Here is a 25,381-nt window from a genome sequence, read left to right as displayed (position 1 = left end):
GATATTAGGAGGTGATGAAGAGATTGCATTCTGGTGTATCAATCAGACAAGGAATCCAGCACACTCAAACCACCAAGGGTGTTAAGAGGGCTGGGAGGCGTCGGAAGTCATTTCGGAGGAAACCCTAGAAGCACGGACAGAGAAAGAGCTTAAACATTGGCTGGGAAAACACAAGGCAAATCTACAAAGATTTGCCACAGGGCTTGAGGTAACACTTTGGTTGACACTAAGGTGTCGAATGACCAACAGCCAGATACTGTTGATGGGCTGATTAGGAACAGGTGTGCAAGAGCACACTGGTCAGTCCTGGCCTTCAGAGGAAACCTGCAGCTAAAAGGAAAGGAGAACGCCACACACACATAACACACCAAATCCCTGACAAAACCATGACATGATTCATCTCTTAAAGTACCTTGAGGTGACATTTGCAGGGCATTAAATGTAAAAATACAGAGCTGAATTGAATATCTAAATCTGTTGTAGAAGATCCACAGGTTTGAGGTATGCCAAAAGTATCTGAACACTGAGCTGTGACAGACTATAAAACACAGTTCAATAGGTTTCAATCTAATTTCTGCTCTACAGCAAAAAAATGTTTGGATTTTATTTTATTACCTTATGGTAATAAATTAATTGTATTAAATGTGACATCTGTTTCATTGCCTATTGCTGTAAATAGCTTTTTATATAGAAACATTTTCAGAATGCCTTGATTTATGCCTCAATTAAATACATAAAAAATTTTCACAGTGATTAATTCTTTCTATTTGATGTAGCATTATATTTAATATGTTTTTCTTTTTTTGCAGGAAAAATGGAAATCCCATTTTTACCCATACATATTTTTTCAACAATCAGTTCAGTGTAGCAGATGCAATCTGTCTGATTAAGTAAACACAGCACACCAATTGTTCTGCTGCTGGATATGTCTTTGTACCCCTGGCTATATGATGATATTAGATAAATTCAGTTTGAGCCATCCATTTAGGCCAATGGAGACTAATCTGACCCTGTAAGAGCAATCTGATCAATTATAACATTGTTAAAAAGTTTTTCGTTTTTATTTTTTTTTTTTTAAACAAAACCTTGTTGCTCAGGGGTATTTTATTTTCCAGGTTCTTTTTCGCCTGATTTTGGTTGCTATGTTTAATAAATGTAACCCTTTGTTATGTGTAAAAAAAAAAAAAGGCAGTATTTACAGAGGAGAGGTACAGTTTTTTTTTTCCATTTCTCTGTTTGTGCTGATTTACACCGAGAAAAAAATTTTTTCTACTTGAGATGGCAGAACAAAACCTATTCTACAACGTAGTTCTATCACATTCTGTATTGAGAAAACATCTACGTATATTTATGTTAGATTAATTTAAAAGTAGTAAAATTGGTTTCAACAGGAAAATTACCATAAATCTGATTGGTCCATTTCTTCTTATATTTTATTTAACATTTGAGCTGCTACATTCCAATATTGTCCCTCATTTTTGGTTTTGTTTTGTTTTGTTTTGTTGTTTCTCTTGTTGCAAAAGTAAATTGACATAGAAAATGTTTTTTTTTCTATTGCATCTGTAAATTTATAAATAGTATAAAGATAAACTTGCAGTTCATAGGCTTTGTTATTGCACAACTCAACAAATAGGCTTCCAATGCTGTAAATAGGAAGCAGTTCATCATTTTTACCAGAAAGAAGACTTATTTTGACACAATTTCTCCTGCCTTCAGGGGGCTAGGACAGAAATGGAGGCCAACAGCTTTGTAATCTGTCCAGCACTGGAGAAAATCCCCAGACCTGGGGATATTTGTCTCATTTGTTGCTCCTTAGAGGTGGTATTGAAAATTATGTTTTGAAATGTCAGGCTGTGCTCGACACCTTTGTCTAAGTGGTGCCAGTGTCTTTTAAAGGATGAAGGTAATTTTTCAACTTTATAAAAACAATAGGAATACGGAAGCTGTGGCATTGTATATTAGTGATGTGTCGGTCGCTAACGATCCGGCTCTAAGAGCCGGCTCTTTGAAGTGAACGATTGGAACCGGCTCCACAATGGGAGCCGTTTTAGGATCCTATTTGGGAGCCGGGTTTTTTTCTACAGTATATCGCTGTCTCTCCGCCTCCCTGTCGTTGTGCTTGTGCTCTGCAAGTGCCAGAGCCGATAGTTTTTCCCCACATCGTTTTTTTTGGTCCTGCGGTGCCTCGCTGTCTCTCCCCCCCTTCTCTCTCTCCTTGCGCGTTTTGCTCTTCTGCCAGTACTAGAGCGGATAGTTTTTTTTCCCTCGGTCGGTCCACTGCCCTCATGTCAAGCGTGTGCTCCACACATCTGACCAATCACACATAACACTGAATATTATTTGATATTTGGTTTGTGGCACCTTTTCTGTTATGAAGCTGCTTTGATACTTTTTCGTATTGTGGTGGGTGTTTGTATTTATATTTAACTGTTTAATTTATTTTAAGTTATTTTTGTGGAAGTGGTGCTGTTTTGTGATAATTTAATTGGTTATAACAAAAGGTTTATTTATAAAGCATTGTTATGCGGCATTTTTACTCATCATAAGTGCTTAACAATGTCAATAATGAAACAAAATATTATAAAATTAGGTTTAAGCTATTAATTAATTAATAATGTCAAAAATATATATGGGGAGCCGTTTGGGAGCCGTTTGGGAGCCGTTTGGGAGCCGTTTGGGAGCCGAAAGAGCCGGCTCTCCACAGTAAGAAGAGCCATTAGAGCAGCATCTCAAAAAGGAGCCGAAAATCCCATCACTGTTGTATATGCATTCCAAGGTTATAGATAACATAGGTGTGGCTTCTAACATCCACAGGATTTTATTAGAGTACATTAAGCTGATTTTTATTGCCTCTGTTGTTTTGCTGATTTTTCAATCCCTGCATTTAAACGCTGGGTCCAGCGGTGTTTATATTTACATAAAACTCGCTTTGATAGTTTGAGCCTTTATTTATGCAGTTGGAAGCAAATTACACAGCTGTCATCTCAGTGGAGTGGTGCTGATAGATCTCTTGTTTCATTTTTAAGAGTGGTATACATGCTTTCACCAAATCGTGTTACAGGAGAGAAAATCTTCAACATTTGGGACAAAACATTTTAATTTGCAGAAAAGCAAAATTCTGACGCAGGAGTGTTGAAGACATAAAAAAAAAAAAAATCTGTTCCAACAGGTCTTTTTGAAGTACAGTAATTCATGGTTGCTGATACTCTCTCTAAAAACCACTTACATCTGCTTTTTTATCTTCACAATGTGATTTCACCTGTTTTAATAACCACTTACTGCATTTTTTCTTTGCTTTGTTAATCTTCTTAAACTGCTGAAACATAAATTTAATTAGTTCAAATCTGTATGAGCATGTCAAAACAATGAAAATAGTGATTAGCCACAGATTTCTAATCAATTATTCCCTTCTGTAAATGCTTAAGAAGAGGTGCGTATATCCTGATCTCCTAAGAAAGCCACACAGGATGTGCAGAACTTAGGAACAAAATGTCATGCAGAAACTTTCCTCGTGGAAAGTCATAGATTTCTTTGCTGTGGCCTCTTGTGTCATGTAGTCCAGGGATTTCATCCAGAGCCCTTTTTGTTTTTGCAATCTAGTTCATACAGTGGGACAATAATAGGACGTCTTAGACATAGTTCCCTGACACTGACTTTCATGTTTCTAGCAGCATCTGTAACTATACATCTTACTTTATTGAAGATGCCCCATTCTGTCAGGAAGGATGCCTTTACTCCAGCTATGTTTTGAGCTCTATCAGCCTCATGGGAACCGACTTACAGCAAGGAGAATTGTGACCAATTTATGTTTGCTTTCATCCAGATAGTGGCAGATGACGACCAGGTGGGCACGGATGTGCAGAAGTCCACATAAAAGAATTGAGGCTTTTAGCTGCAACCTTCAGAATCTGTGGCTTCTTATTTTCTTTGTTTTGAGTCAACAATCACCTTCAACTGAAATGAAAATGTTACGCTCATTGATTAAATTAAGGAGTACCTGTGGTCTTTTCAGAATACATAAACACATCTTTCTGTTAGGCAGTACATAAGAAAGAGTCATCCTGTCTACTATGACTCATAACAAACCTTAATGCCACACTTTGTAAAATGAACCCTCACCCTGGTGCACCATATTCACAAAGCATCACAGCTTTTATTTCTATTTTTTATGAATGACATACAGTATGTACTCTTAATGAATATGGTATCTTCATTATAATGAGCAATAAAGGACACACTTTCACAAACTTTGGCTACATCCTGTGCTCTCATCTTTTTATAAGTTTACTCATGGGAATGGCAAGGTCAAACTAAGCCTGACCCATGTGAACAAGTTCAAACCCTATCAATTAAGAAATATAATTCTTAAAGCAGAATAACAGCAGATACTTTTATAAGGTCATCAAATCCTATTCAAATAGTGCAAAGCAAAATATTTTACTGTACTTGCAAACATGCCCTCATACTTTCATCTCATCTACTGTCTCCAACAGGGCATATTTTGTTCCATCCCTGAGGTGGATGGAAATAATCATTGATTAGGGTCATCATCTCAATGCAGGGCTAACATCTTCCATTTGTAAGTCTCATGAAAACAGGATATAGGACACAAAGGAAGATCTGACCTGAAAGTTGCAACAGGTGAAGAGTAAGATGTGAGGGGCAATCAGCAAGCAAGAGTTAAAAACGTGTAACTGAGTACAAGCTCAAATAAATAAAACTGACAGTAAAGAAGATCAGTCTATTGAAACTAGACACAATTAAAGTAAAAAGAAAATCTATAAGATAAGTAAACTCAACAGCAGTTCAGGAAGACATTTATTCAAACTCTAAACACAAAAACCAACTAATAAAAATGACATTCCCAGTTTAAATTACCAATTTCAGTAAGCATATGATGAAAAAAACATTGGGTTCTTTAGATTTTTTTTATTCTAAATGTTTGTGAAGCATATAAAATAAATGCTTGCTCTCATGTCCATCTAAGGGCAAAATGGACAGACTAACATTTCCTGTCTGTCCAGTCTCTCAGTAAACTGGGATTATGTGGGTTCCTAAATGATGAAAAATGTGTCATTTGCAAAACGTTCATGCCTGCAGCACAGGAGCTGATTGCACGTCTTGACTAAACTGGTGTAGCACATTCATGACGGGACACAATAATCATGTTTAATGCTCAACACATTGCCTGTTATGACTGAGTCAGTAGAGCAGCATATATCGAGCGACAACTTATTTCTAATTAGATGAAAAAATGCAAAACTGGGAGCTGCAGGAAAGATGTGGAATATATTACTAACATTATGATTGCAATATGTGAAAACTATGAAAGCAGCACTATTAATTTTGTGTCAAATATATTCCTTAAGGTGGACTTTTACTCTAACAAAAAATACGCTTTTTTATCTTCTGCTAAGTAACCATGTTTTAGTGTTTATGTAGTTGGACTGTGACTGATATTCAAAGTGCTGCTGTTTTCCGGTGAGAGTCCTTTCTTTGGCACACGGCTGTTGTGTATGAGCCAGAGTTACACTTCCTTTGAAGACTGAGTTTGCTTTAGGCCTATGCTGTATGAATTATGCTCTTTGTGTCAATGGCTCCTAGAGGTGATTAATGAATTGTCAGTAAGACAAAATTCAAAGGTCAAAAGGTAAAATGCTTAAACTAAGAAACTTCCCTTTACCTTTGCCAGTCATTTTAGGCAAGAGGCTAATATAAATGCTGCACCCTCAAAGTATTTTACTCAGAATTTTATCTGACCACAACAAAGTGCATAATTTGAGTGTGTTTGTATAAACTGTTCTTTACTCTGGTGCAGCAAAATCCGATGCCTTCAGACATGTCTTAATGCTGAATGCAGTTCATCTGTATGTAATTTAAGCTCAGAATAAATCCAGCTGTCCTGTGAAGGATTCTGAGGTTTATTAGAGAACAAAGACCATCATGAAGCCAAGGAACATAGCAGACAGGTCGGGGAGAACAGTTTGGAGAGGTTCAAAGCAGAGTTGGTTTATTAAACAATATTGGCAGACTGCTGTTTCAGACTGTTTAGTTTATAGTCTGAAAATGAAAACACTACGGCACAACTTATAACAAGACATGGCAGATCACATAAACCGTCAGGCCATGCACGATGACCATTATCCATAAAAGCATCCCAGAAGTCTATGGGAACTCTGGAGCAGCTGAGTTACCCATAGCTCTGGTGAACTACTCTGTTGACAGAATTACTTTTAGCTATACACTCCACACATCTGACATTTTTTTGGAAGAGTGACAAGAAGAAAATCATTGCTGAAAGAAATCTCTATGGCTTTCATTCAGGAATTAGTGCCATGTAGAAGACATTATAATGAGGAGGAATGTGAAAACAAGCAGGCATTTCTTGTGTGTATAGAGGAAACATTGCACGGGGAGTGTTTAACTAACACTAACCATCACCCTGAATACACAGTTTCTACAATGAAACATTGTGGTGGCTGCATCATGTAGTGGGAATGCTCATCTTCAGCAAGGGTGGGGAAACTGGTCAAAGTTGATGAGAAAATGGACTAAAAGCATCAAACATGAAATAAAAAATTAGCCTAATAAAAGTCTTAATTAAATGTGGGTCTGTGGTGTGATGTTAAGTGAGACTATCTTACAAAAAAGAATGGGCAAAAGTTTTAACCACTAGTTGTTCAAAACTGATAGTTACATAGTGCATCAGAACTGCAGCTGTATTGCAGTACATTGTTGTTCTACAAAGTTTTGAGGGTCTTAATATTTATTTTTATGAAACATTTATTCTTTTCCTTCATCATCTCATTCTGTTTGTTTGTCACATAGAACGCCATAACATACACTGAAGAAACATATAAACCATCCATGGGGTGTGAATAATTTAGGAAGGCACAGCTATGTTCATTGATATTTTCTCTTCTGATTAAATATACAGTACAGACCAAAAGATTGGACACACCTTTTAATTCAATGAGTTTCCTTTATTTTCATGACTATTGACATTGTAGATTCACACTGAAGGCATCAAAACTATGAATAACACATGTGGAAATATGCACTAAACAAAAAAGTGTAAAACAACTGAAAATACCCCTTATATTCTAGTTTCTTCAAAGTAGCAACCTTTTGCTGTGATCACTGCTTTGCACACACTCTGCATTTTCTTGATGAGCTTCAAGAGGTCGTCACCTGAAATGGTTTTCACTTCATAGGTGTTGCCCTGTCAGGTTAATAAGTGGGATTTCTTGCCTTATAAATAGTCATGAAAATAAAGAAAACCCATTGAATTAGAAGGTGTGTCCAAACTTTTGGTCTGTATTAGGGTAGGGTTAGGGTTAGGGTTAGGGTTATATATAGGGTATATATATATATATATATATATATATATATATATATATATATATATATATATATATATATATATATATATATATATATATATATATATATATAAATCATGATTATGAATGTAAATCATATATGTTTGTGAATGTCTGCTTCTGTGTTCTGAACACCATTCATTTGATTTTTGAAACATTGCAGATATAGTTTGGAGACCAGAGATAGAGCAGCTGAAAATCTGGAAGCTGTAACAGAAAAGAAGATAAAGCTGTCAATATGAGTGATTGATTTGTTATGGGATTCTAGAGGCTAGCACCAGTCATTACAGCGCCAGGAAAGGTTATAGGAGTAACAGATGAAATAGTTTGGATTACAGTTATCCTCACCAGATTGGAAGTGGGGGAGATAAGGAAAACCATTTTTCTTGGGAGGAGCAGCAGCAGGAGGAGTTGTTTTTTTAAACTTTTTTTTCCACTGTTCACTTAAGAAGCTGTGGTAGGTGTTGCAATAAAAGGGAGAGAAAATTACTCCTTGTGTTGTAAACAGACGTCCTGTTGAGAGGAACAAAACCTGCATTAAAAGAGGATCTTTTTAATGCTTTAGAGAGTTTTAGATCCCTTTCTACTCATTTTCGTCACATTCAAGAATGTTAATTCTTTCATGACTTTGCTGGAACAGATGGACGACCTTTCTCTAAACAATTTTAATAAATAAATATATAAAAGGAATGTGGAATATTTGTCAATGTGCAGAGGATGGTGAGGTGCAGTACTCATCTAAAAAAGTTGGGCTATGACAAGAATCAAGTTATACACAGATGCACCAAGCAATCTGTTTGCTTTCTCAGGATATTCTGAGCGAAACAAAACATACATATGTATTGTGATAAACAATGCACACAGATTACTGTATTCTCTTTATCTCCTAATGCGGGGAGGGTAATGCAATTTTGGTTTCCATACAGTTAGAGGAATTACATTAAGAGAGAGAGAAATCCAATAGATGGAAGCAGCAGCAAAACCTTATCAAATCTTAGCTGTTGGAAAAAGCTCCTCGCTCACACATGAGCATGTCTAGATGCACTTCGCTACGTCAACAAAACTCAGAGAAGCGGTCCACTTAACATGGAAATTGTCCTTTCATCTTTTTGGGAGGGAAACGTTGCAATAGGGGTGGGTAGGGAGAAGAGCCAACTAATAATCAACAAAGAATATGGTCAACTTTCTCTTTGAGTTTAGGAAACATTTTTAGTCCACCTTCTGTGAACTCAAACCGTGCAATTTCCTGTCTCGCAATATTGGCTCTAAACTTTTCATAGTAAATTCAGTTAATATCTATATTCATCTGCGCTTTTGTTATGTTCAGTAGGGAACCGAGAGTCCCCCCCATAATTTCCTGCAACAATGTGGCACAAATTGCCAAGAAAAGACTTGAATGCCTGCTCTGATGGAAGACGAATGCAGAATTTAAACCTTTACTTTGGGCCAATGGGTCACAGAGAAGACATTTGCCTCTGGTGTTAGTATCTTACAAGCTTCATTGTGGCAGAAATATGGACACTGCCCTCCTCACATCTCAGCACCACTGCTTTAGTCAGTTGACCTCAAAGACTATTTACATTAAATCACAAGTTTAATAAGCCAGCCAGGGATTTATTTGAAATAAGCCATGAGAATAGAACTCGTGATTTGGTCTTTTGCTTCATACGCATTTGGGAGTTGTGACTCTTCCTGCTCCTGCTTACTGATTATTATTTCATCGCTCATAATGTAAATCCTTTGCTTCAACCTTAAGAAATGACTGACAGGGTCAAAAAAATTACAATCAGAATCTATATTTATCCATCAAGTTTCATTTTCATTCAGTTTAATTAATATTCAACAAGCTGAACCAAAAATCCACATCATGTCATCATAACACATCACGCGACCTCTCTTACTCAGACTAAAAGTCAATATCATGCTGCCAGAAACGACACACAAATTATTTATCTTACTTTTAAATATTCTTTTATTTAATCTAAATTAATTTGTGTTTTTTTTTTCTGGAAGACCCCATTATTTATACTCTGAGACATGGTGTTCCACCTAAACTGACAGGCCAGGAGAGCATCAGGCAGAGATGAAGACCAAAAAGTCCATGGTAACTCTGGCGGAGCTGCAGAAATTCACAGATGAAGTGGGAGAAACTGCTTAAAGCATTACTATTAGTTGTGAACTCAGCAATTTTGCCCTTTAAGTATGAGAGGCAAGAAGAAAGGCATGAAAAGACCTCTTTACAGTTTGCATTCAGCTATGTGGGGAACACAGCAAACCTGTGAAGAATACTGTTTGAGTCAGATGGCAAAAAAAAAACATTAAAAAGTACAATTTCTTTCAACTTCACCATATTGCAATAATTTGTTTTAGTCTATCATGTGATATTTCTGTAAAACACTGAAATGTGACTTATGTTGGCTTGAACAGGTTAGGATAGGTCTATGGGCCATACAAAACATGTCCAATACATTTTTTTTCACAAAGTCATCCTTTGATAATGAGATTTTGATCCGATTAGTTATTTTGAACTCCTTTCAGAATGATCGGTTTTAGGGCCTCTTGTTACTTTAAATCCAAATAAGCTGCTGATGGCCACGCCCCCAACTCAACATTTGCACTTGCAAGTGAAAATGGCTGCAAACAGATGAGCAATTATACAACCATAGCTGAAGAATATCCTGCTGAACAAACAAGAAAGTGGTGTCTGAATGGTAAGTTAACAACAAAACACATGTTTTTTCCAGCAGCCATTTTAAAGCACATACTGCAGTAAAACCAGCTGAACAAACATGCTCAAACTCTGCTTGTTGTATGGGAACATAATGGGCTTTGCTAGGGTTGCTAGGTGAGGGGCAGTGCCTGCTGATTTGTGATACTACTTACTGTAGGTTTTGAAATGGCTCGTTTTGCTGGCACCAAAAAACTTTAACTTATTGCCAAAAACAGTAGAAGCACTGCAGCAGAGACGTCTGGTGGTACATTTGTTCAAATGTGGCAACATTTGAACAAGTTCAAGGAGTGTAAGTATGTTTGCACTGTACTTAGGGAAATGTTTGGCTTCTTCTGCCTGTTACTGTTTTAAATAAAGAGCCTCCATATTATGACTTGTTGTGTGAAAGAGCGGATTCCCACTAATTAGATGATAGTGATGGAGGCTTAAAAGGTAAACATTTGAATCAAGTGTTACAGCTTTCTGTGTGAAAACTGCTTCCTGTCCACATGAAGGAAAATGAAACAAACACCCAGAAAATGATATGCATAGTTTAGCCTCTTAGAGGGGACATCAGAGAGCCCACTGGCTAAACCAAATCTAATTAGGTTTGCAGTAAACCACATTATTGCCTCATTATCGCTAATTGACCTCTAGGAGACCTGTTACGGGAACACTAGAGAAGATGCCTGTATTCAGACAGAAACATTAAAGGGCTATGTTGAGAAGACTGCAAGGAAGTGAATGGAAAGCCCATTAGAACACATTACCTCGTTGAATGCACACATATTCATCCCTGAGGACGATTCCAGCGCTCTCCACCTCTGAACAGAGACCATCAAAAATCTGTTGTAGCAGCTAATAAACACACTAAAAAATCAAGACTTACAGTGGGGTGTCCTGATATCAAAGGGTAGCTGAAGAAGCTGATCTTCCTTTACTTCAGATGTATGTTGCCCAAGGCATGCCTTTGAATAAGGCTCGCCTTTCAACTAAAGATGGATCAGGGGATTTTGCGAGGGTGCAACGGTGTTATCTGACAAAGACAGTTTTAGGTAAATGTTATATGCGATGTGTCCTTTCAGGTCAAACGATGGCTTTGAAGCAGTTCAAATCAAGGTCACAGCGAGCTTCACAAGCAGCTAGTTAAAAAAAATAAATAAATCATATTTGCAATACACTTGCTTTGTTTTAGACTCGCACACAAACGCATCCAACATAAAGGCAAAGAAGTAGGAATCCCCTTAAAACATCTCACATCAATGGGCTGCAGTAGCTCCAGGCTCACTCCTATCTTGCCTCATTAAATTCTCATACAACCCTCATCAAAACGTATCTTTCATCCAAGACTCAGATTAGGTGCTGTGCGACAGAACAGATTGAAATACACCCAACAGGATCTCATTCCACGGTCTGTGTGCCGCAGATGGACGCTTGCTACTAAGGGTGGAGAAAACAGCTCATTTTTGTTTCCTCCTTAAAAACAAAAATGCATTCTTGAAGATATGCAGAGCCTTTGAAGTTAATCTTTTGGCAGCAGTTGGTGCCAGCGTGGTGCATGGTCATCCACTGAAGTATTTAGCTGCATCCAAACAAAGTTGAAAAATAGGACAGCTGTGAAGGAAAACAATTCAAGCACACACACACAAAAGCACTGTGTGGTAGGTTCATTCACAAAGTTCCCTTTGAAAGTATCACAAATCTAAAATTCATGTCAGAGCTAAACTGTCCTGAGAGTGTGGATTTCATTTGGCAGGATTTGTGGGGAGGTTATGAACAGTTGGTATCTTTGCAAAAAAAAAAAAAAAAAAAAAAAAAAAAGCAAAACAGGAATCTTGACAACCTCAGTTTTAAAAAATAAAAATCTGAAATGTGTAGCAGTTTTAGAAATCACTTCTGGGGCATGCCGTGGTGGCGTAGCGGTTAGCGCGACCCATATTTGGAGGCCTTCAGTCCTCGACGCGGCCGTCGCGGGTTCGACTCCCGGACCCGACGATATTTGCCGCATGTCTTCCCCCCTCTCCTCCCCCATTTCCTGTCAGCCTACTATCACATAAGGGACACTAGAGCCCACAAAAATACCCCCTGGAGGGGTAAAAAAAAAAAAAAAAAAAAAAAAAAAAAGAAATCACTTCTGTGTAGAATATTTTTATCACTGCAGCTACAGGTATTTTGTGGCACCTGGCTGTCAGCTTTGCATATCTTTGCAAAGTAGCTCAAGATCAGTCTGGCTGGACGATGAGCTTCTGTGAACATCAGCCTTCAAATCCTAATATTGCTTCTCATTTGCAATTAGTCTGGACTTTGAGCCATTCGAGAACATAAATAACTACAACCACATGTAAATAGCTGAAATTCTAGAGATCCCTAAAAAAATTGCTAAAAAGATTACTAAGAAATTGTAAACAGAAACATTGACAAAGTCCATTCAAAATCATTGATTAACCTCACTGCCATACAGTTTGAAACATCATCTAAACATCATGTTTTAATTTTTGAGACACATTGTATGCTATCATTTTGAATTTTTCTTCTTCTCAGTCGAAGAGGAGCCCATTAAGATATTATTTATGCTTAGATGGCCAGTGTGTCAGTATTTTTTTTATATCTGATATGACCATTACCTGCTTATATTTATTTTCTGTCTATGTTGAGATTTTTTGTAATTCTGTTATGGCAGGCAGATGCACTGCTGTCACAATCATTCCTGTCAGGTGGTGGGGAAAAAAATGATAAGTTGATGTGTGTAAGAGACAGACATGATGTCAGGGAAATGTCAGTATTTTTTTTACACATTTATTATCTTACTGAATTTTTGTTGTTTATGTACTGTTGTCTAGATGCATCATGTTTGTGAAATGCTGCTGAAAAGCATTTTCCTGCTTGCAGTTATCATGTTTTTGCTCTTTTGTCACATTTAACCTGAAGCACTGTAGTTCAATCCACTGCTTAAAAAACACATAATGAAGATTTTGATGTGACTTATAAGAAGTCTGATCATAGATCCAGATGAGATGCTGAGGCATTACATTAAACAGGCAGCTTAAGCTGAAACAGGCTTTCAGCAGAAATCAGCTAATCAAATTCTGTGCTTTTTAATACCAATTTAATGACATGTTTAACCTTTATAATTCCACCAACAGTGAACACAAAGTGCATGAGTATTTTAAGTGATTTCAATGCTATTTTATGCACTAACTGTAAATACATGAACATTGAAAATGTTTGTGTTGTTTCAACAAAAGATCAAGTCATGTGCCTTAGTTTGCAAATTTTTCCTTCCAGTTCTATCTCAACATTTCTCAGTTAATTGCGTCCCAGTATCTTTTCCTCATACTGTCAGATTTTGTTATTTGAGCCATTGTTGTGCTGGTTTGTTTTGCTCAGCTAGTTGATCAGCATTTCAAGGATGATGCACATTACCATTAAGATCCTCTTCCTCTGAAGCATTCCCCTTACCAGCTAATTCTCCCTTTCCTACCACAGAAGGCTTTTTAGCCATGTTTTCAGCCATTTCCACTCCTCTTCTATTCAGCTCAAATGGCAAAATATAAAACCTATATCAAAGAAGAAGAATAAGAAGCATATCAGATGCCTCAGTCTCCAGCAGAGGCAAAAAGGACAAGCAAAGATCGCTTGATTTTCTCTTGTTCACGGGTCTATTGCACGTGGTGGTCACTGTAGTGGCGCTGTTTGTGACGATCTAAGTTGTAGCCAAAGACGCTCTTGTTAGCTACAGAAAAGTAACTGGACAGACTTTGTTTTTCTGCACGTGTGATCTCAAAAGCATTCACTACAAAATCTTTCTCATCTTCTATCCACTCCAGCTGGAATTTCCATTCATGCATGTTCATGGAGTTTTTCCTTCAATGTGCAGTCCTCCCAAAATAGTGCAATAACTAGCTGGAAACTTTTGCCGAAATGGGACCATGTGTTAAGCTAATGTACATTCCTGACACTAATTCATAAAATCCCCAATGAGCGAGTCTGACTGAATAATTCAGAATCGAAACAGATGAAATCTGTAACAGGATTTTTCATTGTTCTGTAATATTAAAAGCTCTATAAATTTCAGGTACTACAGGTCATCAGCGAGCCGTTACGATTTCTGCAGGATGTTTTAAACACATGTAGCGCACACACTGAAGGGGTGAGGTGACTCTGGCCCTTGTAACACAGCAAAAATAAACCTGTCTTCAAATCATACAATGAGGTATGTTTTATCCGTGGACTGGAAAAACAGAACTTTTCCCAGGAGAAGTGTTTGAAGTTTAGACATGGATGGGGAATTGTTTACTGACAGCTCTGATCCTTAAAATTACATTTTCCTCTTAGAGAATTTTATCATCTTTGAGGGTGGTCAATTCTCTGTAACACTTCTGTATTTTATTGCTGAAACATTATTTTCATATATTGTTTTATGCATGTATTTTACGCCTGTATGCTTATGAAGTTTCTTGCTTGACAAACTTGAATAAGATGCAGAGAAAATCTGGATGAAAATTTTTTTCTCAGAATCTAACTGTAGCTTTACTTTTTGAATCTGGTTACAGTCTAATTGAAATCTTTTCTAAAAAGGCTCTGGCCCAGCCCAACGTAATGATGTCACAGGACCAAAGGAGGGTTAAAAATACAACATTAGAAGACCTGTTAGAGGCTGCAAAGGATTTGAAACTAGAACCAAGGTTCAGCTTTGGCTCCATTCAATCTAAGCTTGGTCAAGTCAAAGTCCAAACCTACTGTTAATCTAATTCATCATCAATCATCTTCTTGGACACCAGGACTAAATACAAATGGGCTCTACAATTTCAGATTTTTAATTGTTAATATTTTGGGAATATTTTATTTTCATTCCACTTCAGTTATGCACTGATTTGTGTTGGTCTGTTACTTGCAGTAGAATCCTTATAAAACACATAGAAAGTTCTGGTTGTAAAAATGCTAAAACCACAAAAAAAAAAAAAAAAAGCTTGTGAGGTATGAATAGTTTTGCAAGGCTCTGTTTTTGTTTTTAATCAAAACTAAATTCAGCATCACACGGCAATGGTTTGCAATATCTTTCAATCACCATCCACTCTTTGCAGTTTCAGCACATGAATATTCATAGGTCTGTATTATTATTTCATCCGTGGGGGAAATGGGATGTTTATCATGGCCTGATAAGCTAACAGAGATTAGCAAGCATGAACATTAATAAATGCTGTCGCATCCAACAGCAACGCTCAATTTCACACTGTGGTGCTCCTTAACAAAGACTGATCTCCCATCATCCCACCTTTGTAGTTGCTGAATAGACTCACATTGTACTGTTCCATGAAAAACAAGTCAATAGCCACTTGAGTTCAGGAGGACAGAGATTTTCTAAGAGGTGCTCTTAGATAGGTGGTGGGGGGAGTAAATATTATTTCTTTACCACTATTAGTCTGACACTTGGTGTATTGTTTGCCCTAAACTTGCTGCTGACATATGAGACTTCTCTCTGTGCCTTCACTTTCAAATCTCTGCCGATAAAAGCATTTTCAAGATGAAATGAAAATAGGCCCTAATGGTTATTCTTAATGGCTATCCTCGGATCTGCAGTGTAGCAGCAGTGACATTCGGTTTTAATCATCTCAAGAAGAAATGTTAGTCTTTTTTTTCCCAGCTAGCTGCCTACTGAGCTTGCAGTGATGAAGAGTGCCATCTTACTTCATTCTGCTCTATTGTAAATCTGTGCAGTCCTGCGTTATGTCTAAAATTCTTCCAAGTACCGCCGATGTTCAACAATCACAGATAAGTACTTGTGGTATGCTGTAATTTCAAACTGAGGTCTGAGTAACACCACATACAGTAGCTTTTACAGTAATCATGAGTTCTTGTCTAAAATATGCTCATATATGTGCTTCATAAAGTAATATCAGACTAGATCACTCTTAACATGCCACACATGAGAGAAATGTCTCATTAGATTATCTTTAGAGCCGTCACAATAATTGTAGCATCTTTAAGATTGTCAAAAGCGGAAAATTGAGTCAGAAATCGGCATAATTGTCTTGTCATATGAACTAGACATTAACCAGTCTGGTTTGGGTACTCCTGTATTTATTTATGCTTGCTCTTGTTTGAAAAAAGAAAATTAGTTCAGATTTCTCTAACTTTTTATTTTTTATTAAAACATGAAATATATTGTGGTTAAAAAATTCTTTGACACTAATATACAAAACAAGAAACTTAAGGTTGATTACAGAATCAAAGAGAAGCCTTTGGGTGAGTGTTTCTGTCAGAGCAGAAAACCACACCTGGCTATATTTTCAAATGATGAACTGCTAGATTTTTAGGCTGGACCTTATCTACACATGAGTTAAGAGCATTATTACAGTAATAGCCACCTTCGGCATCAGCCCAGGTCGATAATATTTCTGGAAAATCATTATGGTCTGTGTTCTCCCTTGGGGAACATCCTATAGTGGAGAAAATAGAGGCGGCGGAATGGTGCTATCAAATGATCTAATCACTTCAGCAAAAACCAGATAGTGAAAAGTGATTTCTTGTCCATTCTGTGTTAGTGTGCTTGATACACCATGGAACAAATAGTGCAGGAATATCTGGCTAGTTAAAATTCATAAGTTGTTTTTTTTTATGTGGGTGGTGGAGCTAAGTAGTGTTATTAACATGATATCTGTGCATGGACCAATCTCTATGTGCCTCATACTCGAATTCTGCCTACATTGTTTGTCAGGAAGTAATCAAATACTACTTATCTCCATCCTCATTATATTAAACAGAAATCTCAGTCACATATGCTTCTTGTAGACAATGGCCACAGATGGGTGATTAGTTGAAGTGCTCTAAAGGCGACTCTTTTATTTGACCAACTGAAATTGAGCATTAGGCCAGCGAACAAAAATAAGAGCTGCAATCAGAAAACCTTTCGAGCTTTCAGGACGTAATCTCAGTGTAACCGCTTAAAATCTCATTTCTAAAATGGCGATTAATCCACAAATATGATATATTCTACATTGGGAAAGCTTAGTTTGTGCTACTTTGAAGTTTTTCGTATTGTGTTGCATTGTAATCATAAACTTCAACGTTTTTTTTAAATGATAGATAAACACAAAGTTAACAGTGAAGTAGAAGAAAAGTCGTTTTTGACTTTTTTTTATTGCGGGTTGATCAATGTATTTAACTGCATGAACTGTGAATTTTAGCAGCAGCTGCTTCAATTATTATGGATCTCTTGACTGTTACAGATTACTTATTTTCTTGTATCTTTATTATAAAGTCCATAGAGTAAAGAGTGTGGAAATGAAATGAACACCACTATTTTCAGATCTTTTATTGGTAAAACCGTTTAACAATAAAGTAAGAATTTTTCTTCCACCTTATGTAGGTTTAGTCTGTTATATAACATTTTCAGTATGGATGGATGGATATCTATATATCCATCTCTCTAAATCTATATGTGCAGAAGTGCGTGTTTTTAATGACTCACTTTTCAATAAGGCTATGCAGCAGACAGGCTATCCCAAAATGCTGTGTAAAGCGGATTTTCCAGCCAGTATTTTGAGAGGTATTAATAGCTTTGTGAATATTTGGATGATTAGTCCGAGCTCCAATGGATAGCGAGCATTAATCATACTTTCTGATCACACGGATGTGAAGGGGATCTCAGCACTCTTCTCGGAGAGCCTGTGGAGGTCACTAATTGAAGAGGGTTGGGAGTCTACAGAAAGTGTGATCCTGTAACCAGGATCCCAGAGAAGTGTTGATGAATCCTGAAATAAGCATTTCTCTCTATGCATCTGAGCCAATGTGCATGTAAAGTATCTGTGCACAGAGCAGAGTAAAACATTTTTAATATTCCACTCGAGAATCTTAAAGACTATTGTTAATGTTCCATCAAGGGCAAAAACCAATGTCTAGGGTTGGTGGATTTACTGTTAAATCAACGACAATCCATTTGTAATAGCCACTGCATGTAAATCCATCTGGATTAATGTTCCTCAACTAATGTAAGTGCCAAATTAACAGCTTCCCGTTCACACACCATCATAATAGAAGGCTGAAATACAATCCTTCTGTTGCCAGGGGTTTGTCCACATTAAGAAAGAAAAACATTTCTTTACTTTCCGATTTCTTTTTTTTTGTTTGTTTATTTTGTTATTGCTTAGCACAAATCCCTGGACACTGAAAAAAATACAGTTGTGATATGAACAAAAAGATACTTCAAGATTTCAAATCAACTAATTCCAAATGGAAGAATATTTATTTTGTCACCAAGCATATTTTTCAGAATACTTATTTCTATGTTGTTTCTGTTTCAATTTTGCAGTTCCAGATAAATGCTGCGAAGTGACACAATGACACATTAGACAAAGACTGCCCTAAGTGGAGAAATATAAGCTTTCCATTTACACATTAAATATAAGAAAATATCTTTCTTATCACAGGTACATTGGGTGCCATACATGGTGACATGATACATGATATTTAATTAATAGAGACAAAACAAGGGTTTAGCAATATTCTTGGGAAAAAAACAACATTTTTTATCAAGTGAAGTAAAATGAGTCTCAAATCATACTATATAAAAATATACAGTATATATATAGTCATAACGGGTTCCTTTAGAAAACTTTGAATTAGGCTTTCAGCACAGATACAAAGCTACCAATCCAACAAATTCTCACTCCCAACTCGTCATATATTGACGAGTTAGGACAATTTCTGACCATGCGTCACATATTGACGTGAAGGGTACCCCCTTTGCGTCAAAAGTTGACGACTTGGGCAGGTCACATGTTTTACGTGGATTTTTCACGCGAAGGGTTCTCGTAACCGCTGCCGAACCTTCAAAACCCAACGATTTGGTTAGGTTTAGGGCAAAAATTACGGTAAGGCATAGTGTAAAACACCTCGCGTCACATATTGACGCGAAAGGGGTACCCTGCGCGTCAACATGTGATGAGGACGGACCGTCCCATGCGTCAATATATGACGAGTTGGGAGTGAGAATGGGTTGACCAATCAGCTATGTTATGGCATGCAACTGCATTTAGTTTTTTTGCAAGTCACTTTTATCCTGTATGTTACTCTGTCTTTGCCAAAATGTTGCCAAACAAACAGTTTCAAAATCTTAGATGCTTTCTAAAGCCTTACATAGTCAAATGGTTTCAGCCTGTTCATGCATCTTCAGTAATGGATTCTGTGTTTCATTTGCAATGCACTCGTTTAAAATCCTCTATGTAGATGACATGCATATGTATCATTAAACCACAGTCATGCCTTTTAACTAAAACAACCTTTGAATTATCCTGCCAACACTTCATTTTGAACGAATTTCAACCTGCTTGATTTCAAATAGGGAATAAGTTACTTTTTTTGGATTGTATTCGGTGGTAAAGATCTGGGAGGCGTTCAGTCTAGCATAAAACTATTGATTTTAATTTTAAAATATGTTGGTTCAGCATCAAACTTTCACTTAAAATTAAGGTTTTAATTGAAGGTGAAATCCTTTGTCTTTGAGTTATACGGAAAGGGGATCCACGCTTTTAGTTTGACTACTGTAACACTTTGTACGCTGGTGTTAGTCAGCCTTGTCTTTCACAGCTACAGTCAATACAGATTGCTTACATTTCCCTTGTGCTTGTTTCTCCTGCTTGGGTCTGTTTCTTTTATATTCGATTTTAAATGTCATTCCTGACGGGTACCTCATGGACAAGCTGCTGCATCTCCCTGAACTCCTGCTGCCTCATAAAAGCCAATCTTAATAAACTGGAATATCTTTGCAACGTTCATTTATTTCAGCTGTTTACAAGAAAAATAGAAGCCCATATCTTTCATATATTCATTACTCAATTGGCAATGCATTTCAAAACTGTTGCAGGGCATTCTTGAGAAAAGATTTTAATATCAGTGAGCTTTTCCCTAGTTAAAGATTAAATAAAGGAAACGGACTTAAAAAAAAATCAAGCATTCATAGATATTGGTGGTGATTCTGATGCCTTAAAAAGTTTGGAAGGGAATGTGTTTCTTTTTTTTTTAAAGGGGATCCATTATTTCAATATCTAAAGGATAGAAATGTTGATTTCAATAAATTTAGTCATTTTGCCATTTTATAGTCAGACTATTGTACTTTTTCAGCTTTAATTGTGTTCAAAAACTCATTGGTGTTTACTTTGAGTGACTGCATCTTCATAAAAAAAATTCATTTTCACAACTTTGTTTATACCGTAAAAAGACATTTTAAAATAGAACTAAAGTTCTGTGTAATATAGACATTACGAGATTTATATAAAGTTATTACCTCATCAAAAACTGGACTCTTGCTGCTTCTGGCTCTACTGAGATGTTGGGAAGTTCTGTTCTTTTTAGCAGTGGCCTCTGATCTCTCCCACACTTGTGAATGGGCTTTGTTTTTCCGTCCTCTCAGGGCTGCAGTTACCCAAGTTGCTTAAGTACCTTTTTTTTTTTTTAAACCACACTTTTTACTCTCACTCAACCTTCCATTAATATGCTGGGATACAGCATTCTACACAGCTAATTCCCTAATTAGCAAACCCTTTTTTCATGTTCTCCTTGCAGAGGGGGAAACTGACTGTCTGCTGAACAACTGTCAAGTCAGCAGTCTTTAACTCAAGCTTTTACATAAGCATGAATGGATAAAGGTAGTCATCATTTTGTTTTAAGTAGTTATGCATGTTTTACTTGTTCACTTAACTGTTTACTTTTGAAACCTTTTCAAAATATCTTTCACCATTTAATTCACATGTATGTACTATTTGTGATTGAATCAGTTGAACACATTATAGCTCTTATCTCATTCACTGTGGTAACAAGCCATGAATACATTAAACATTGTGCTTCAATGCGTGAGTAAAATGTCACAAGTGTGAATTTTGACACATGCACTGAAAAGTACCCTTCCTATTGAAGCAACCAACATTTTTTTCTTCAGAATCATTTCTGAAGCGCCTGGGTGGTGTTGGAAGGATTTCTGTACACACTTATCCCTGCGGAGTTGTTTGTGGAGGAGACTGGATCCCATCTCCAGCAAAAGGCAGGGAAGAGTCTATCATGGAGTAACCCAGATACAGAGGACAAACAGCCATGCATGCACTCATGACTAACGTCAAGTTTATAGAGATCAATTTACCCAAATAGTCATGTTTTTGGGCAGGAAGCCAGAGTACCCGGAAAGAATCAACTTATGCATGAGAAGAAGAGACAAACTCCGTCTAGAAGCATCCAGGATAATCTTGCTGCACCAATGCTATTAACAAAACTCCTTTTTAATAATTTCTGTCTAGTGGAAAGTAAGTCTTTTAACTTTTGACTTTGTTGCTCTGGAATGTACTAACAGCTGGGCTTTACCCCTCCACATACCCAATGACCACTGGAGACACCTTCATGTTATCTGGCACAGATTATCAAAATAGACCTTGGGTGGATGGAACATAGCACCTTAAAACTGCTCCATTGGCCTTTTATCCCCTCTAAGGCCCAGTGTTGTAATGCTCAACATATCTATTTCAAACAAAAATTAAAATGTACACATATTGACTTTTCTTCAGGGTTTTTACACAGACTTAGAGATTACATTCTATTGTACAGTCATGCAATGCTACCCCAATTGTTTGTTAAAGCTCAGATTCTAGCATAGGCATTTTGTGGAAAAGTTGAAATGGCTCTTCAAAGCAAGGTGTGGCCCAAGACCAGGCTGTCCATTTGCTACCACCAGCTTTCCATTTAGGGTGATAATCAGAGCACAATATGTTGGCTAGAAAGTATGAACAGGTGCCAGCAGTGAAACATAACCCATTGCTCCACTCCCAATGTCCTAAATTTGTTTTTGCGACTTCAAACAATACCCGAGACACAAGCAACACCCATGGGGCTTCAAAGTATGGATGAGAACTGGCATGTCTGGCACTATGCTTGACTTTGATGTGTTCCAAAAGTTGCATGCTTCGCAATTATGTTGCTATTTATAATGTTTTATTGGTAAAAAGATAAGCAATCAATTAGGCAAATTCTGATGTTTTTACTGAGGTAAATTCTTCTAAGTTATTCTGACAATGACTGTCAACAGCTCACTGGAAATTCTGCCATCCAAATCACCCAGCGTTGTAAAACTAACATTTTCCTAAAACGTTACGAAAATAATTCAAGAATGTCATATTTTTATCTCCAAAGTACTCCTATAAAATCATCTTAAAGGTTGAGCTTTTTTTCCCTGTTTTTCTATGGCCGGGTCTTTCAGGATTAAGTGAGCTCTCAAACTGAAGCTGTGAATCTGATTCGACTTCCAGCTTTCTGATCAGTTGCAGTGTTCAGCAATATTTTCACACAGAGCTTACAGTGGGGCTTCCTATTGAAGTGGCATGCACACTGTTGGGTGTAACTGACTGACTTTTTAAAAAAAAAAAAAAAAACATTCCTGATGCCCCGAGGCTATGCTATGCCACCCGTGTTGCCGTTTTACCTACATTAAAATTCACCACTGACTCCGTCTGAAAAAGCAGATCATGTTCTTTATGCTGTCTGTTTCAGGCATGAAGAAATTAGAGAAGGTCTCACAGGAAGCATCCGAAGTCCATGATCCTCTTTAGATGCAGAATATGACATTTATTTGCAAGCCCCTGTACTGTTGGTTTATTGTTCAGAAGTACATTCAGGTTGATGACAAATTTTACATGCAGAGTAAACAGTCCAGTTAAGAACCTCTGCCAGCTTTAATGAGAGGATTTTAAGTTGAGACCAGTTATGAGTATGCGAGCAACTTGAAGCGTGGCTTATTTCTGGAAGACAGTGACCTTGGAAAACCTCTATAAAGTTCCCCAGCATGGGATACGTTAAAATGGATTAATTTCTCTCTGTCTGAAACGGCAATTAAATTTGGAATTAAACTATCACAGAGTTCTTAGACCTCAGATTGGACTCAACAGCTCTCACCTAACAACAATAAAAGAGTGTCATCTAGTTCACAGGCAAATAATTAAGGATTATCCAGCAAGAGTGTGTTAATTATGTCTGCAGCAACAACGGGATCAGCCTGATGAGGGGCTCAGCAATGATTAGATAATGACCACTGGCTTTTGACTGGAGTAAATGAAAGCGCTTGTGTCAGATACGAGCGTACAGTAGTATTGTGCATCATTATTTTTGCTGGGTTGATGGGATGCATACAGTAACATAAATTCATATTTCGCAAGCTTGACATGATAAGGCTGAGCAGTCATTATCGCTCATGAATAATATACCAATTCTTCACCCACTGTGGGCTGTATTGATCTGTTTTGAAAGAGATTTGCTTGAGCTCCTCATTTTAAGCTCCTGAGTTTCTGCTGCTGCTGATGTAAAGATATGGGCTTTATATTGAACTTGCTATCATTAAGTGCACTTTGCAAAGTTGAGCATATTTTCCTTTCAAGTCATTAACTTGATTAATAGATGTTCAGTCTATTCTGGTAGCTCGGGTCAGGCTCGCGCTGAGGAGCCTGCTGCTGAGAAAGAGACCTCTCTAGCTGGAAGCTGTCAGACTGAAGGGAGGAACTTTTCTCCTGTTTCAACCACTATTCCAAGAGAAAGCTTCTGCCTTCTAACCGACCAGCAGGAAGACAGAGTACAATGAATAATTGATTCCTTTAGATGGATAGATTCCCCTCTATCGAGGATTACTTCAGTTGTGTGTTGTATTACCTGGAAGGAGGGGTCCATTGTTCATCATTTGGTGCTAAACCTTTTTTTTTTGCCACTTCAGGCTTTGAGTCCAAATATTTTTCATTTATGTTTCTTCAGAAAGTCTAGAGCTATGTAGACATCCACAAGCAAAAAACGTGACTAAAATCATAACTTGTAGAAATTATTCCTCAGTTCATGCTTCGAAAATATTACTTTACAAATAAATGTGGCATCCAGTCCTGAAGACAAGTTTTAGAAGAGAAGAAAAAGAAACAAACTTCTTGGTTGAATTAAAATTATTTTAAATCCTAGAGGTTTAAAATGAGCCTCTTTCAGGGTACGAATAGTTTTGTGCAGTATGATGTTGATTGTTGTAAATTCACAGATAGCTTCTCACATCCCATGTTGCATAGAAATACCCCCTTTGTTATTGCTCTAATCATTGCTGGTCAAGAAAAGATAATAAGCATGACTCATAGCTAATTACTTCTATTGTATAATTTAGCCGCAGGTCATTATATCCCTTTTGCTATTTCATATGATTTGGTGAATGTTTTGCTCGTGCTCCTCACCCTGACAATTTAAGTTATGTTCTATATTTTACTTACAGTACAGTCTGAGTCCAACACATAAAATTTAACCAGCAGGTCACTTTTACTTACTGTGCTGTGACTGGCACCATCATTATCTGTCACAGTTATAACAAGTTTTTTTAGTTTCACATTTATCTGTACAGGTAAAACTCACTGAGGGCTGAGGTCTTTTTTAGAGTGACTTGTTTTTCACTGAACATGATGAGACGAACATTGTGCAATAATGCAATTGGCCATTTGTGTGTAGCCTGCATATTGGCCATTGACTGAGGAGATCAAGCAACAATAAATGCGTTCAGTCATTGGATGGATAGATAATATTGACCATAGCCTTCACCTCTTAACAGCACCATTTTTGTTTTTAACAATCTTGACTATGTCTTTAAGGTGCTTCACTCCTCTTTTTTTCATTAGATTTGCTGTTATCCTTCCATAAAGTTTTCCCCATGGGAGAACTTCTCCTTCATTAACCAGTCATGCTTAGCCGATTACTTGACATTTAGCTCCCATTAAAAAGTCTTTAATTTCAATCCACCAAGAGGACTTGTGATATTTAGCAACTCCTGGAATTTATATATGAATATCCATGATTCATTAGATGTGTTGTGAAATATGCTAATGAACCCAAAGAAGCATAAATGAAGGTGTACAATGAATGACTAGACCTTTGATTTATTTGTGAGCTAAAAATTGCTTTTACAAGCATCAAAGCGTAGCAGCATGACAAACATTTCTGATAAGCCTGCTTCTCAGGTGAGTGACTTTGTATTGACTTTATTCTGGGTCTCAACATTGCGCTTAAGAGTTTAGGGCTGCACAGTGGTAGCATAACTCCAGCGTAAACAGAACAATGTTTTCCTGTGACCTCTTGTCTTCTCCCTTAGGTGGGAAGGGAATGAAGCGTACCATGACATTGAGAGAAGGTGTGAACATTTAAGTGGCACCAGACACCTTCAGTGATATGCCACATAGAAAATTTAGCACCTCTAACACAGCTCAGACCAGGACTATTTCAAAGTTGACAGCAGAGCCGG

The sequence above is a fragment of the Xiphophorus maculatus genome, chromosome 6 (genome assembly GCF_002775205.1).
Source record: "Xiphophorus maculatus strain JP 163 A chromosome 6, X_maculatus-5.0-male, whole genome shotgun sequence".
Taxonomy (NCBI): Eukaryota; Metazoa; Chordata; class Actinopteri; order Cyprinodontiformes; family Poeciliidae; genus Xiphophorus; species Xiphophorus maculatus.
Note: the sequence above shows the minus strand (reverse complement) of the source record.